The following is a 13,335-nucleotide window of genomic DNA, read 5'->3' as shown; positions in this document are numbered from 1 at the left end:
CTCTAGTTGCTATGAGCTCTCCATGCTCATTCTTCACGGTAGTGACTCTGGGCTTCTTGGGCACCACTTGTACTGGGCTTACCCATTCACTGTCTGAAATGAAATATATGATACCGGCCTCCAATAGTCTGGTCACTTCCTTTTTGACAACTTCCAAGATGGTAGGATTCAATCTTCTTTGTGGTTGACGGACAGGTCTTGCTTCCTCTTCTAAAAATATTCTGTGCTCGCATATTTGAGGTTTGATTCCCACTATGTCTGCCAAACTCCACCCAATTGCCTTCTTATGCTTCCTCAGCACATCAAGTAGCTGTTCTTCTTGTTGAGAAGTCAGTTCTCTTACAATAATAACCGGAAGCTTCTGCTCATCCTCAAGGTAAGCATATTTGAGATGTGGAGGGAGAGGTTTCAATTCTAAGTTTTGATCATGGGTAGGCTCTGGGTTATCTGGGGCTTGTGAAAATGGCGAAGTGTCCTCATTGTCAATTAAGAGGGTCCTCACACTTGGACCTTGTCCAGTGTGCCTTTCTTCAAACTCTTCCTTTTGAACTTCAGCCACACTTTCGTCTATGACATCACACTGGAAGATAGAACGATCTTCTGGGGGGTTGTCAATGACTCCATTCAGATTGAAGATTACTATGCGGCCATCTATTTCAAAGGAGTATGTCCCTGAAAAAGCATCCAATTTGAATTTTGATGTCTTCAGGAATGGTCTTCCAAGTAGGATTGATGATGGCTTATCTGAATCATTATGGGGCATCTCCAAGATATAAAAATCAGTGGGAAATGTGAGCCCTTTAATGTTCACCAAAACATCTTCAGCAACTCCAGCCACTGTAATAATGCTTTTATCTGCTAATACAAAACGAGCTGCCGACCTTTTTAAGGGAGGGAGCCTTAAAACATCATATATAGACAAAGGCATTATACTGACACATGCTCCTAAATCACACATGCAATCATAAATTACTACACAACCAATAGTACAACTAACAATGCAAGGACCTGGATCACTACATTTTTCAGGTAATCCTCCCATTAAAGCAGATATAGAACTACCTAAAGGAATAGTTTCTAATTCATTAATTTTGTCTATATGGATACATAAGTATTTTAGAAACTTTGCATATTTAAGTACCTGCTGAATAACATCAAAAAGGGGAACAGTTACCTCAACCTTTTTGAATATTTCTACCATTTTAGGATCAGGTTCCAGCTGCTTCCTAGGCTTCCTTGCAAGTTGTGGAAATGGAATGGGAGTAGTGTTTTCTATGGTGCCTGCACCTTTTTGTGCTTCTTCCTGTGGTTGAGCTATCTCTTCTTCAGCTATGTCCTGTATATCCTCTTTCTCTTCAACATCTTCGATTTCTACCACCTCTTCAGCTGAGGCGTATTCTGGTGAGCTTGGTTCCTCTTGATTCCTCTCCTGAAGTGTGGTTCCGGACCTCAGGGTGATGGCATTAATGCCTCCCTTTGGATTGGGTATTGGTTGAGAGGGGATTCCAGTGGTGCTTGAAGGTTGGTTACTAGAATTTTGTGCTGAACCAAGTTGTCATAAAAGGTTGCAGAGTAGAGGTGAAACCATTCAGACTGGCGTTAATACTGTTCACGATGGTATTTTCCATGGCCAGTTGTCTTTTCTCAAAAGCTTGTAATAAATCTTCATTAGAAGATACAGAAGAATGAGTTAATTGAGAGGTTTGCTGCTGATTGTTCGGTGGTCCTTGGTTTTGCCTCAGGTGAGGTGCTCGGTAAGGTTGATTTTGCTGCCTGTTGTTGTAATTATTCCACCTCTGGTTTGAACTATCCTGCCATCCATGGTTATTATTTCCACTTTGATTGTACCCTTGGTTGGGGCGGTCATAGAAGTTGTGAGTGGATGCCACCATGTTGTCTTCTTGTTGGAGCCGCAGGCATTCATCAGTGTAATGGCTGTAATCAGCACAAATTTCGCAAATTCTTTGTGGAACTAGTTGTTGGTTTTGCTGCGGTTGAGTTTGCTGAGCTTGTTGATTTAACTGCATTTGCTTTAGTAGGTTGGTCATTTCACAGATGCTTCGATTTAGAGCAGCAGTCTCTATGCCAGAAGATACTTCTGCAATGGCCCTTGAACGGCCTTGCTTCTGTCTGTGGTTCCGAGTAGATTCAGCTAAATCACTGATCAATTGCCAAGCTTCATCGGTGGTCTTGTACTTCTTCATAGACCCATTGCTGGCACTTTCCAATGTGGTCTTATCTTGGGGCCTCATACCTTGTGTGACATAGCTGAGTAGCACGATCTTGTCAATCATGTGGTGGGGGCATGCTTCCAGAAGATTATTGAAGCCCTCCCAGAATTCAAAGAGAGTCTCATTGTCATCCTGAACAATTGTAGAGATATCCTTCCTCAGTTTATCAGTAACTTCAGATGGAAAGAATTTCTCCAGAAACTCCTTTCTGAGTGTATCCTAGTTGGATACATTTGCTAGAGGTTGAGTGTAGTACCACTCTCGTGCTTTTCCCTCAAGAGAGAACAGAAAAGCTTTCAGCAGAATTGAAGTTTCATCAGTGCCATCACGCCTGACAGTAGAACAGGCTGCCTGGAAATCTCTCAAGTGCTTAATAGGCTCTTGAGCAGGTAGGCCATGAAACTTGGGCATCAAATTTAGCAGTGCGGTCTTTATTTCAAAATCCGTAGCTACCGCTGGATGATGCGCTTGAAATGGTTGCATTGTAAAATTAGGAGCTCCTTCCTCCTGAATGGTAACTCTTCTAGCTGCCATGTTTTCTGCACGTAAAACAACCGAATCAGTGGAACGGGGGCTGGTTTCTTCCTCAGATTCACTTTCAGATACGCCCTTAGAGCGGACTAACCTACGCTATTCTCGCCTTATTCGTGAAATTGTTCTTTCAATTTCAGAATCGAATATTAGCAAGCGCGGATCAGGAAGTGAACGTGTCATTTGATGGAAGAAACATGCAGCTCATAGTAGCAAAATTAAATAAAATACAAGTAAATAAATTCTAATTAATAAAATTAGCACTCTATTGCAACTCCCCGGCAATGGCGCCAAAAATTGATGGAGTGCAGAAGCTGGTGAATTAAAAATTTATTTAAATGGTTACGTTGCAAATATAGTTCTTAACTCACCGAAAATCTGCCTATCAATTTAGAAATATGTCACAGAAAGTTTAAATTAAAATTACTGGGAGTTTTAAGTCCCAGGTCATCTCCCAACGAGTTGCAGAAAAGTGTGCTGTTTTATTAATCAGATATTCCAAGAAGTTGAGCTAAGTAAATTGGAATTTAAATTGAGGAATTTTAAATAATATAAATAAAAGCCTTGAGTGGGAATTGATTGGTAAGAATCTCTATCATTGATGGTGTGATTGTAAGATTAATTTATAATTAATAGTTTTTCTGTTTGGTTATCCCTTACTAGGTAAGGGAAAGTCAAACAAGTGGGAATGCCAGATCTGTTCACAAGTTGCAACCCACTTAGTTCAAAGGGATTGGCGTCGGTGACAGGATAGCAATCCAACATTTAACCCAATTACAAATTTTTCCTTCAATCCTTCTGTTCCGAGGGTTACCTGAAACTGTAGCTCGGTCGTCTGACAAGGCCCGAGGTGGGGGGTCTGTGACCCGAGCTTGATGTGTTGAACGGCGGGGGGTGTACCTGCAAAGACACTCCGATGCTTAAGTTAGCAGGGGTCCAAGCAGATATCAAGTAGAATTAGAGTATGAGTTATACCTGGGTGCTCCAGTGTATTTATAGTAGTTGGCTATGATCTTCCCTGGATAAGATATTCTTATCTTATCTTATCTTCTGGGAGTCTTATCTTTATCTTTGTGGAACCGCCTTTCCCAGGCCCTTTCGGCCTTTAGGTTTTGGGCTTAGTTCCTTCTGATGGGCCTTCTTTGGCCTATTTGTCCGAGGTCCGACCTCGGGCTTGAGCCTTGAGGCGAGGTCGGACTCTCGATCAGCTTGCCGAGTTTGGAGAGCTCGGTCAGGGTATGAACAGTGCCCCTGCCTGAGTTCGTCTTTTGGAGAGGTCGAGCTCGGGCATTTAGTAGCTTTTTGAATTTTGAAAACGGTCGTTTCAGCATTTATTGCTTGTTACCGTTTCTTCCTCGATTTCCGTGCGGCGTTCTGTGGAGGGTTTATATTTGCCCCTTTCTTTGTTTTATTCTTTCACTTTTCTTTTCGAACGTCTTACTTTTTTGTTTTGTCTTCTCCGGTTTCTTTTCTGCAAGCGACTTCTTTATTTGGGGTTTTCTTTTCGCGCCGTTTCTTGCTGTCGTCTCATCGGAGCTCGTCGCTTTCTCCTTATCTTCCAGGTTTTGCTTTTCGCCTTTTACTTTTATTGTGCTTGGGTTGCCCCGGAAAGAGGCGCCGCCATTTGTTTTGCTCGCATGGGGGGGGCTCTTTCGGTTGCCACTTTAAAAGAACTTCTTCTTGCTTCTGCTGAATTTGCTTTTGTCTGCATGTCATGTGATTTGTTGGCTTGCTGTCTGTATTTTTCTTTGTAGGCAAGATTTTTTATGTCTCGAAAGGTGTTTCAAGCAATGTCGACCAATTCCGAGTGGTCTAGGTTGGGTAGATCCTGCCCCTTTAAAGGTTCCGTCTGTTGTAGATTCTGAATATCTGAATAGGTTCCGTAGGGAGTGTAGTATTTGTGAGAATAGGGAGTCTGAGCGTGATTATGAGTTGGTAGCCCCGGAGTCCGAAGAGGGTGTGTTTTCCGCCTTTAGAGAGTTCCGAGAAACTATTCTTCTATGCCTACGACTGTTTCTTCTCAAAGCTAGGTGTCCGACTTCCCTTTACCGAGTTGGAGTCCGAGGTCCTTTGGTCTTGTAACCTTGCCCCTACAGCTCCATCCAAACTCTTGGGCGTTTTTAAGCTTTTCCAACTTTATGTCAGATTTTGGGTGTCTCTCCTTCTGTTTCTCTTTTCGTATCTGTTTGTTCTGACGAAACCAGGGTCGGGTGGGGGGAAGGTGTCTTGGGTCTCCTTTAGGGCAAACGCCGGAAAGAAGTTCTGTACCTTGTATGATGAGTCTTTCCACGATTTCAAGAATTACTATTTCAAAGTCCGGGCTGTGGGAGATGTCCGACCTTTCTTTTAGATGAGAGTGGGGAGCCTTCTTTCCCTCTTAGTTGGCAAGAGAGTGTAGTGTCGGTCAAGTACACTTTTGAGAGTCTAGATGAAGTGGAACAGGCTTTTGTTGGTGTGTTGAGCAGTCTATGGGGTCGGGCACCTCACTTGGATACGAAGAAATGTGGGAGATCCAAGCCTTCTCCGTTCCGAGTTAGGTAGTTCCCGACCTCCTTTTGAGATTTTATTTTCGTGTTTGGCTTTCGTTTTGGTTTTCTGTTTCGTGATAGTCTCCTTCTTTTGTTTCTGCAGAGATGTCTTCTCAGGCTGATTCCATGAAGTTTCTTCGTCGGGCGAAGAAGTCTGCGGCCGCTCGGAATGTTGAGGCCGAGGCTTCTGCCCGACCTTCTCCACAGAAGACTACCACAGGTCCCCAGACTCGGTCGAAGACCATTCCAACCCCTCAGTTTCGGGCTGTAGCTCAGGATCCTCCGTCCTCCGACCCGGTCAGCTTTCTCCGAGCTCGACCTCGGGTCCTCCCCCCAAGAAGCAGAAGACCGCCCAAGAGATTCCCGGCTTTAATGACAAGGATTTTGACGCTCTTAGTTGGGTTGAGCAGCACATTCTCCCCAAAGCTATATTTCTACTGATGATGCGTCTATGGACATCACTTTCAGTACATGGCGCGGAGCTGTGTTCGGATGGCTAGCCTTCATGCCGCTATTGCCCGTGAGTTCAAGAAAGCTCCTCTCGGGGAGACCAGCTCCCGACTTGAGAAGGCCCGTTCGAGCTTGACAAGATTAGTCAGCTGAAGGATGCCAGGATTGCCGAGCTGGAGGAGTCTTTGGAGGATGAAAAGACTAAGGCTACCGCGGCTGTGGCGGCGGCGAAGGCGTCGGAGGAAACGGCGAGGGTGGCGACGGAGAATTATTCTAAGCTGCACGCTGAGCTTCAGGAGACGAAGGAGAAGCTGCAGTCGGCTCGGGATGATTACTATGAGCTGGAGGATAATGTGGCCAAGGTATGGATGCTATGTTTTGCAAACTTAAGGGATCAGGTCCGGGTTCTTGCTCCCGACCTGAATTTGACCCTATTCAGCACTGATAACATAGTTGTGGAGGGAAAGATTGTTCCAGCTCCTGCCGAGGATGAGGTCCCGGCGTCCGATCCCCAGGCCCCAGTCTGATCCCGAGGTGCTGGTTGAGAACCCGCCCTCACCTTTGGCTGTGGATAGGTCGGGTGTGGAGGTTTCAAGTCGGGATGACGGTGCTGTTTGATGCAGTCCCCGTTTCTGTTTTGATGCGGAGACCGGCAAGTATACCCTTGGTCCTTTGTGATCTTTTCTTGGTGGTTGGCCCGGCCTGTGGGTTTATGTTTTTCGCCAACACTTTGAACATTTATTTTACTACTCTGTAGCTTTATTATGTCATGTTTTGTGTTTTTTGCTTTCTCGTATTCGCTTTCGTGCTTTTAGTTGTTTTTGGATAACAACTTTTAGCTAGCGATTTTGATGTCTCGTACTCGCTTTTTGCTTTTTAGTTGTTTTTGGATAACAACTTTTAGCTAGCGGTTTGATGTCTTGTACTCGCTTTTTTGCTTTTTAGTTGTTTTTGGATAACAACTTTTAGCTAGCGGTTTGATGTCTTGTACTCGCTTTTTTGCTTTTTAGTTGTTTTTGGATAACAACTTTTAGCTAGCGGTTTGATGTCTTGTACTCGCTTTTTTGCTTTTAGTTGTTTTTGGATAACAACTTTTAGCTAGCGGTTGATGTCTTGTACTCGCTTTTTTGCTTTTTAGTTGTTTTGGATAACACTTTTAGCTAGCGGTTTGATGTCTTGTACTCGCTTTTTTGCTTTTAGTTGTTTTTGGATAACAACTTTTAGCTAGCGGTTGATGTCTTGTACTCGCTTTTTTGCTTTTTAGTTGTTTTTGGATAACAACTTTTAGCTAGCGGTTTGATGTCTTGTACTCGCTTTTTTGCTTTTAGTTGTTTTTGGATAACAACTTTTAGCTAGCGGTTTGATGTCTTGTACTCGCTTTTTTGCTTTTTAGTTGTTTTTGGATAACAACTTTTAGCTAGCGGTTTGATGTCTTGTACTCGCTTTTTTGCTTTTTAGTTGTTTTTGGATAACAACTTTTAGCTAGCGGTTTGATGTCTTGTACTCGCTTTTTGCTTTTTAGTTGTTTTTGGATAACAACTTTTAGCTAGCGGTTTGATGTCTTGTACTCGCTTTTTTGCTTTTTAGTTGTTTTTGGATAACAACTTTTAGCTAGCGGTTTGATGTCTTGTACTCGCTTTTTTGCTTTTTAGTTGTTTTTGGATAACAACTTTTAGCTAGCGATTTTTGCTTCTCGTTCCCGCTTTTTTGCTTTTTAGTTGTTTTTTGGTCAACAACTTTTAGCTAGCGTTTTCTCGAGGTCTTAGTTCTGTGCCGTTTCAGGCTTTCTTTCTTGGGTCCGAGTTTGTTCTCGGACCTCGGGATCCTTTAGTACCTCCTTTAATTAGGTCCGACTTCGTGGTTTGGTCGGCCTTTTTAAGTTATTTTGTAACGTCTTTTTGTTCGGCTTTTCCAGCCGTTTTAGAGTTACTTTTATAACTTCTCACATTAATTTGAACCTCGTCGCTTCATCTTTGCCGGCCTTGTATGGCCTTTGGCAAATGATTTTTTGCGTTTTGTCGAGCATAAATTAATGCGCCTTGGTGGGGTACTTTTTAGGATATGCTTCATAACGAGAAAGAGAAAATAAAGAAATTTGGTTAGTATTAAAGGAAATATGTACAAAGTTTTTACCCTTTTTTACTACGGGTGTCCTACTTAACCGGGTGGCTCATTAAAAAACCCTCGTGGGGAAAAAGAGTACACCTCGGGTTTAAGTTTACTCTAGCTAGTACCGTCTTAGGTTACAGGCGTGCCAGGCTCTGGGCAGCTCCTTGCCTTCTAGGTCGGAGATCTTGTAGTAGCCTGTCCCTAAGACTTCTGTTACCTTGTATGGCCCCTTCCAATTCGCAGCTAGCTTTCCTTCTCCCGATTTTTGTGTTCCGATGTCGTTTCGGATTAGAATCAGGTCGTGAGTGGAGAAGCTTCGTTTTATCACCTTTTGGTTGTATCTGAGGGCCGTTCGTCGTTTTAAGGCTTCTTCTTTGATCCGGGCTCTTTCTCGGACCTCGGGTAGGAGGTCGAGCTCTTCCTTTTGTGCCCGAGGATTGTTTTCTTCGTTGTAGAAGATGGTTCTGGGTGATCCCTCATCTATTTCGACGGGAATCATTGCCTCCATTCCGTAGGCTAGTCGGAATGGGGATTCTCCCGTTGTAGAGTGCGGGGTTGTCCGATATGCCCATAATACCTGGGGGAGTTCGTCGGCCCATGCCCCTTTGGCTTCTTGGAGTCTTCGTTTCAATCCAGCCAAGATGACTTTATTTGCAGCCTCTGCTTGTCCATTGGCTTTGTGGGTGCTCGACCGATGTGAACTGCTGTTTGATTTTCAGCTCGGACACCAAGTTCTGAAAACTTGTGTCTGTGAACTGTGTTCCATTGTCTGTTGTGATGGAATAGGGGACTCCGAACCTCGTGACAATGTTTTTGTATAGGAATTTACGGCTTTTCTGAGCCGTAATGGTGGCTAAGGGTTCGGCTTCGATCCACTTTGTAAGTAGTCGACCCCTACTATGAGGGTTTTGACTGCCCCGGGCCTTGTGGAAACGGGCCGAGTAGGTCGAGTCCCCATTCGCGAAGGGCCATGGTGCTGTGATGCTTATGAGGTCTTCGGGCGGTGCTTTGTGAAAATTGGCGTTTTTGGCAGGGGGGACATATTTTCAAGTCCGCCGTGTCTCTTTGTATGGTTGGCCAGTAGAACCCGGCTCTGACTATTTCTTGGATAGGGCCCGCTCCGAGGTGGTTCCCACACATTCCTTTGTGGACTTCTTCGAGGACGCTTTTTGTTTCTGAGGTCGGGACGCACCTTAGGAGGGGATTTGCGAATCCTCTTCTGTATAACACGTCGTGGATTAGCGTGTAATTCTGGCGTCCTTTGTAAGCCTTTTAGCTTCTCTTTTTTCAGCGGGGAGTTCCCGACTTTAGGTAGTTGAGTATGGGGGTCATCCATCCTTGTTGTTGGTCGGATATGTTCAGTATTTCTTCCTCTCTTAGTACGGACGGAGATTGTAGAGTTTCTTGGAGGAGACTTCTATTGTTTCCTCCGGGCTTGGTGCTAGCAAGTTTTGAGAGGGCGTCGGCTCGGCATTTTGCTCCCGGGGTATGTGCTGATTCGTATTTCCGGGAAGTGCTGCAATTGTGCCTGTGTTTGGTCCAGGTATTTTTTCATAGTAGGATCTTTGGCCTGGTAACTTCCGTTTACTTGTGATGTGACCTGGGAGTCGCTGAAAATTGTGATCCTCTCTGCTCCGACCTCTTTGGCTAGCTTTAGTCCTAGTAGGGCCTCGTACTCGGCTTGGTTATTTGAGGCCTGGAACTCGAATTTTAGGGATAGCTCTATCCGTGTTCCTTGATCGCTTTCGAGTATGACACCGGCTCCGCTCCCTGCCTTATTTGAGGACCCGTTGACATATAAATTCCATGAGAGTGGGGTCCCTGGGGTCTCGGTGTATTCTGCTACGAAGTCGGCTAGATACTGGGACTTTATGGCAGTTCGGGCTTCGTAGTGGAGGTCGAACTCAGACAGCTCCACCGCCCATTGTAGGATTCGTCCTGCCATGTCTGTCTTTTGTAGGATGTGTCTCATCGGTTGGTTTGTCCGGACTTTGATGGTGTGGGCTTGAAAGTAGGGACGGAGCCTTCGAGCTGTGAAGACTAGCGCGTAGGCGAATTTCTCTATTTTCTGATAGTTTAATTCAGCTCCTTGCAGCGCCTTGCTTACGAAATATACGGGGTGTTGCCCCTGGTCGTTTTCTCGTATTAGTGCCGAAGCGACTGCCCGATGTCCGACCGAGAGGTATAGTACGAGTTCTTCTCCTTTTAGAGGTCGGGTTAGGATTGGCTGCCCGAGGAATTCTTTGAATTCTGGAAGGCCTTTTCGCACTCCGGGGTCCACAAGAAGGGTTTCCCTTTCTTTAGGTGAGTAGAGAGGTAGTGACCTTATTGCTGATCCTGCCAAGAATCTTGATAGGGCGGCTAATCTTCCGTTTGTTGTACCTCTTTGACACACGGGCTCTTCATATTGAGTATCGCTTGGCATTTGTCCGGGTTTGCTTCGATGCCTCTTTGAGTCAGCATGAAGCCTAAGAACTTTCCGGCTTCTGCGGCGAAGGTGCACTTTGTCGGATTAAGCCTCATATTGTGTTTTCTGAGGGTACCGAAGATACTACTGAGGTCGGCCACCAAGTTTTTGTCTTCTTGTGTCTTTACTAGCATGTCGTCGACGTATACCTCTAGCTGTAGCCCGATGTGTTCTGAGAACACTTTGTTCATTAGTCTCTGGTATGTTGCCCCTGCGTTCTTCAGCCCGAAGGGCATTACTATGTAGTAGTTTGCCTTTGGGGTTAACGAGGTCTTTTCTTGGTCGGGTCCATACATCGGGATTTGATTATATCCTGAGTACGCATCCATGAAGGAGAGGTATCTGTAGCCCGAAGCTGCGTCGACTAAGCGTCGATGTTTGGTAGTGGATATGGGTCTTTAGGACAAGCTTTGTTGAGGTCTGTGTAGTCGACGCACATCCTCCACTTTCCATTGGGCTTTTTTTTACCAGAACTACGTTACACTGATAGTTTGTGGCACATTAGGTCGGGGCTTATGCCTGGCATATCGGAGGCTTTCCAGGCGAAGAGATCGGAATTCTCCCTTAAGAGGTTTGTGAGCTCCTTTTTTAGGCCTGCCTCGAGGTTGCCCCTATGTTTGTTACTTTCTCGGGTGTGTTCCCGATTTGGACCTTCTCGGTTTCCCCTCCTCGAGGTTGCCCCTATGTTTGTTACTTTCTCGGGTGTGTTCCCGATTTGGACCTTCTCGGTTTCCCCTTCTGGCTGTGGCCGAAGATCTTCTCGGGTTTGGACTCGCCCGAGTTCTATGGTGTTGACCTCTTTCCCTTTTAGGCTCAGACTTTCGTTGTAGCATCGCCGTGCTAGCTTTTGGTCGCCTTTTAGGGTAGCGATTCCCTTTCGGTAGGAACTTCATGCAGAGGTGTGGGGTCGAGACTATAGCCGCTAGTCTGTTGAGGGTTGGTCGTCGATGAGGGCATTGTATGCTGAAGTGACGTCGACCACAATGTAGTCGATGTTAATGTTTTGGTTTGCTCGCCTTTTCCAAGGTGTGTGTAACGAGATGTATCCCAGGGGTCGAATTGGGGTATCTCCTAGTCCAAATAGGTCGGTGGGATAGGCTTTTAGCTCTTTTCTTCGAGTCCGAGCTTGTCGAAGGCCTCTTTGAACAGGATATCTGCCGAGCTTCCTTGGTCGATCAGGGTTCGATGTAAGTTGGCGTTGGCTAGGATGATGGTGATCACCATAGGGTCGTCGTGTCCGGGTATACCCAAGAGCATCTTCTCGGGTAAACGAGATAGTAGGTAACTCGGCAAGGGGTTGTCTTCTCGGGCTGGTAGACTTCTTTGAGGTGTCTCTTTCGTGAGGATCTGAAGTCCCTCCACCTGCAAAACCCCGTTTATCATGTGTATGTGCCTTTCAGGGTTCGTGGGGTTGGTTCGGTCCGATCTTCGTTGTCTCTCCGCCTTCTCTTTCTGGTTTCTTCATCTTTCTCAGCTATGTATCTGTCGAGTTTTTCCTTCTCTAGCTAGCTTTCTATAACATTCTTCAGGTCGTGGCAGTCGTTAGTAGAATGACCGTAGAGTCATGATATTCACAGTATTCGGACCGATCCCTTCCCGCTCTTTTGTGCTTCAGGGTTTGGGTGGTGGGATCTTTTCGGTGTGGCACACTTCTCTGTAGACGTCTACCAGAGAGACTCGGAGGGGGTGTAGCTGTGGTATTTCCTTGGCTTGTCCGAGCTGGACTCTTCCTTCTTTTTCTGATCCCGATCTCGATCTCGGGACGGGTAGGTTGACTCCTTCCTGGAAGGTTCTCTCAGTCGTGAGGTTTCTTCCATGTTGATATATTTTTTCCGCTCGCTCCTGCACTTCGTACAAGGAGGTCGGGTATCTTTTGGATAGGGATTGGCTAAACGGTCCTTCTCTTAGGCCGTTTGCTAGTCCCATGATGGCTGCTTCTGTGACAAGTGTTGTATGTCCAGGCAGGCTTTGTTGAATCGCTCCATGTACTCTCTGAGAGTTTCTTGGTTGCTTTGTTTGATCCCGAGTAGGCTGGGGGCGTGTTTTGCCTTGTCCTTTTGAATGGAGAACCTTGTTAATTTTTTGGTCAGGTCTTCAAAGCTGGAGATTGATCCTGGCGGTAAGCTGTCGAACCACTTCATGGCTGACTTGGTGAGAGTGGTGGGGAAGGCTTTGCACCGAATTGCGTCGGATGCGTCGACTAAGTACATTCTGCTCCTGAAGTTGCTGAGTGGTGACTTGGATCGGTGGTGCCGTCGTAGAGGTCCATATCTGGTGGTTTGAAGTTTCGCGGTACCTTCTCCTTCATGATCTCTTGTGTGAAGGATCATGATTACTTTCGGAGTGGTGCCGCGTGTTGTCCGATCTTTCAGATTGGCTTCTATCTTTCGTAGTTTTTCTTCTAATTCTCTGCGTTTGCGAGCCTCCCTTCTTAGATCCTGTTCAGTCTCTTTCTGCTTTTTTATGTCCTCTTCGAGTTTCTCAGCCGGCTTTGTTGTGCCCGGACTGTCTCCAGAATCTTCTGACCTCTTTTTCCCTTCCAGGATTTTGTGGATCCTTGTTAGGGAGTGTACCTTTTGGATGATTCTGTTTGTTTCCCCCTGGAGTGTGTGGTGATATAGGGCGGTCTGGTCGTTCTCCGGTGTCAACTTCCTCTTCTTGTTCTGATGTAGGATGGTCATTGTTGGGAGAGTCGTCCGCCATGGTAAAGGGATGACTTCCAGGTCCCCGGCAACGGCGCCAATGTTCCGAGGGTTACCTGAAACTGTAGCTCGGTCGTCTGACAAGGCCCGAGTTATACCTGGGTGCTCCAGTGTATTTATAGTAGTTGGCTGTGATCTTCCCTGGATAAGATATTCTTATCTTATCTTATCTTCTGGGAGTCTTATCTTTATCTTTGTGGAACCGCCTTTCCCAGGCCCTTTCGGCCTTTAGGTTTTGGGCTTAGTTCCTTCTGATGGGCCTTCTTTGGCCTATTTGTCCGAGGTTCGACCTCGGGCTTGAGCCTTGAGGCGAGGTC

General features: G+C 45.8%; 1 non-coding gene across 1 annotated transcript; it reads left to right on the top strand.

Moving 5' to 3' along the window:
• The first annotated feature begins 2,288 nt into the window (after window positions 1-2,288).
• On the top strand, window positions 2,289-2,396 carry LOC130953541 (small nucleolar RNA R71). The gene has a single exon (XR_009075710.1). It is a non-coding gene; the product is annotated as a small nucleolar RNA R71 (small nucleolar RNA).
• Window positions 2,397-13,335: the final 10,939 nt, after the last annotated feature.

The sequence above is a fragment of the Arachis stenosperma genome, chromosome 9 (assembly GCF_014773155.1).
Source record: "Arachis stenosperma cultivar V10309 chromosome 9, arast.V10309.gnm1.PFL2, whole genome shotgun sequence".
NCBI classification, from domain to species: domain Eukaryota; kingdom Viridiplantae; phylum Streptophyta; class Magnoliopsida; order Fabales; family Fabaceae; genus Arachis; species Arachis stenosperma.
The sequence above is the reverse complement of the archived record's forward strand: the minus strand, read 5'-3'. Positions and strand labels throughout refer to the sequence as shown.